Here is a 3,558-nt window from a genome sequence, read left to right on the forward strand (position 1 = left end):
CCTTTTTTTGCTTAAAGGAATAAAGTATCTAATTTCTTTGGAAAAAAAAATTTAAAAAAATACATATATTTCGTTTACGGTATAAACGAGATATTTATCTCAAGATATACACATTTCGCGTTCACTTCGCTTATCTCATTTACCGTGTAAACGAGATACATACAAAATTATTTCGTTTACACTAGAAATATTTATTTCGGTAAATATTTTTTAAATTATTTATTTGAGTAATTATTATATTTAATTTATTTATTAAAATAAAAAATTCCTTGGTGAACTTAGTTATAAAAAAAAATTGGATGTGTAGTATGGACTCCATATCAAAATAGAACTATGCTCATTTGGGCTCGGAAGGCCTAGAGGAAGTGAGTAACCAATATACCAGTTTTTTGTTTTGTGGCCTGATAATGAACAAAATTGGTATTACAAAAAAAACATTCCAAAGAAAACAAAAAAAAAAACAAAATTTGTAATATTGTAAAAAGATTATGTTAGTTTGAGGCTTTGAGCCAACTAACACGATCCACCATAAATAAATCAACTCAAAACAGTGCAGCAACACCCTAAGTCCCTAACCCTAATCACAATTAGAAAAAACAAAATAAAACACTGCACTGAAAAAAAAATATTTTCATATAATATTTCCATTAAGATTAATAGAAATTAGAAACAAGAAAAGGACTAGAGCAAAAGGCATTTTGTGCTCGTTCCAGTTTGGGAAAACGCCCACGAATCAAATGCAGAATCAAAATTAAAAAAGGTCCCTTTGGGCTTTGGGCTTTGGGCTTTGGGCTTTGGGCCAGTTTCATTGTTACCGATACCTAGAAAAAAGAAAAAGAAAAAAACCCTTTTCTTTTCGTGTAAAAATAATATAACAAAAAGTTTCTTTAATTAATTAATATAAGTTAAAAATAATTTTTGTTTTGGTAAAGAGTGTAAAATAATTTTACATTGAAGTTAAATTCTAAGTTGAACATGGAGGAAACAGAAACTATTCTTTTTTCTCAAAGGTAGTAGATTTTATTTCCGTGAAAATAAAATAGATGGTGACATGGATGGAAAGAAAAACTATTTTGCTAACAATTATTATTTATTATTAAACACTCATAAAGACGTACTTTTTACTTTTAACTAATTTTTTTATCACTCATTAACAAATTTTGTTAAATTCTAGTCCTCTCACATTTATAACAAGTGCACATAAAAAACCATACACATATATAAAATACATATTATAAATATATATAATAATACATTTATTTATAAATAAATATATCATAATTTATTTGGTAAGTAATTTTTTATGTGTATATAATCATTAAGAACTATTTAGTAAAATATATACAAAATTTAAGTTTTTATATTATTGTTAAGTAATAAATTTGAAAACATTCATTGAACATAATCCATGTAAATCAAATAAAAAAATATCAGACACCATACAAAAAATACATTCAATAAATGCCATTAAGTTTGTCTTAATATTGGGTTTGACTCTTTTGTAGAGCTCAGCCTCTTCCATTTACTCTCTCTCTCTCTTTTCAATCCCAATTTATATTGACCTAATTTTTGCAGACGCATGCGGCTTCTTTTAATTGCGGAACCATTCAATTCTCATCATTTTTGCGTGCAATGATCCCAAATCCATAGATATTTTCCATCTTCATCCATAAACTTTGATTTTTTCTGCAAATTTGTATTTTTTTTATTTTATTTTTATTCATAAATCAAAGAGATACAAAATATTTAATTTAGCCACTTTAATTGTGTCTATTGTCATTTTTGTTTCAAATAAAATTAGATTTTTGTCTGGTGGAGTAGAGGAGAATAGATCTGAGATCTTGCACGCAAAAATGATGTCAATTAATGGGTTCTAATTTTTGCAAACGCATGCAGTTTCTTCCAATCGCGGAATCCATTCAATTCTCATCATTTTTGCATGCAATGATCCCAATTCCAAAGACATTTATCGTCTTCTCCTTGTTTCATCTATGGACTATGATTTCTTCTTGCAGATCTGCATTTTTTATTTTATTTTTGTTTATAAATCAAATGAGATGTAAAACTTTCAATCTAGCCGCTTTGTGTTTATTGTCATTTTTGTTTCGAATAAAATTAAATTTTTCGTTGGTGGAGATGGAGGAGAATAGATCTGAGATCTTGCACGCAAAAATGATGTCAATTAGTGGGTTTATGGATCAGAAGCCAAGTCAGAATCCTACTAATTAACTTATAAGGTAGGTTTTTTTTTTCAATATATATATATATAGTGAAGCTCTGGTTTCAGATTATGATGAAATGTCATGTTAGTTGGTGTTAAATTGGATGCTAATTAAAGATGGTTTGTGTCTTCCATCTTTCTAAGTGATGATAAAAAATTTAGTACTTTTTCAGACATAAATTTAGTATTTTTTCAAACATTGCTCCGGTTGAAGTAGGTGTTGGAATTAAGTTTTACAATAATTTAATTAGAATGAGTAAATTTTTGGAGTAATAATGAACTAATGAAGTAAATGAACCTTAGCAGAAATGGTAATTAGTTAGAATATTTAAGAATTATATTTGTTTTGTTGTTTTGATTGATATGAGTTTAGAGAAGTTGTTCTTATAGAGTGATAGTTGAGAAAAGTGTGTTTAATTTGTATCTCACCATATTGTGACAGAGGCAGGGAAAAAAACTTGTGTTTGGGTTACAGAGAGGGATATAGATTCTGTATCCCAGACCTAAACTTTTTAATGAATTTTTATTTTTGAGCATGTTCTTATTTTCATAATATTCCTATTTTTCCTCCAGTAACTTTATCATCAACTATTTCACTCATTCTCCTGCACTACATGGTAAATAATTTTATCCAACAGATTAGATTACTTCGATTAGAAAAAGCTAAACCAAAGAATTTCACTTTCATCCAAATGAGGAGAGAGATGTAAAACCATTGTAAGAATAGTAATAAAATTTTAATTCACAATAATTTTGATGACAATGTCAAAAGAATTGTTGTGTAGTTAGTGTTTGATGTTTTAGTGTATATGATAGGGTAAATAAAAATAAAAAACTAATAAAAAATGTATGTCATGTATGTTCTAAGTGTTTTGGTGAATGATATCCAACCCCCTCTAAAATAACATGTAAGTTACCCTTCATTATGTGTCACATTATAATTGGTTCTTATCTTAACCATAGTTGGGTTATTTTATAATTTATTATTCTTAAAATATCAAAGCTCCACTACCGTTAATTGAAGCACATTCCACTCCTCTATTCTTTGTTTATCACTTCATCACCTAGATTTGGTCCTTCTAAGCACCGTCGCGTTCGTGACAAGAAGCGCCAACGTCATCGCCATGCCCTCCCACACAACCTCTCTTTCTAGTATAGCCAGCGCCTCTTTTTGCCGTGGATCACTGCTTACCCACATAATTATTGATTAATTTGGTTATTATATTTTTTTATTAAAAAACATATCTTTATTTAATTACGTGATGGAACATATATTTATATGTAAAATATAATATAATAAAATAAATCTATTCAAAGTATTTAAAAGTATAATTAAA

Source organism: Arachis ipaensis, chromosome B01 (genome assembly GCF_000816755.2).
Source record: "Arachis ipaensis cultivar K30076 chromosome B01, Araip1.1, whole genome shotgun sequence".
Taxonomy (NCBI): Eukaryota; Viridiplantae; Streptophyta; class Magnoliopsida; order Fabales; family Fabaceae; genus Arachis; species Arachis ipaensis.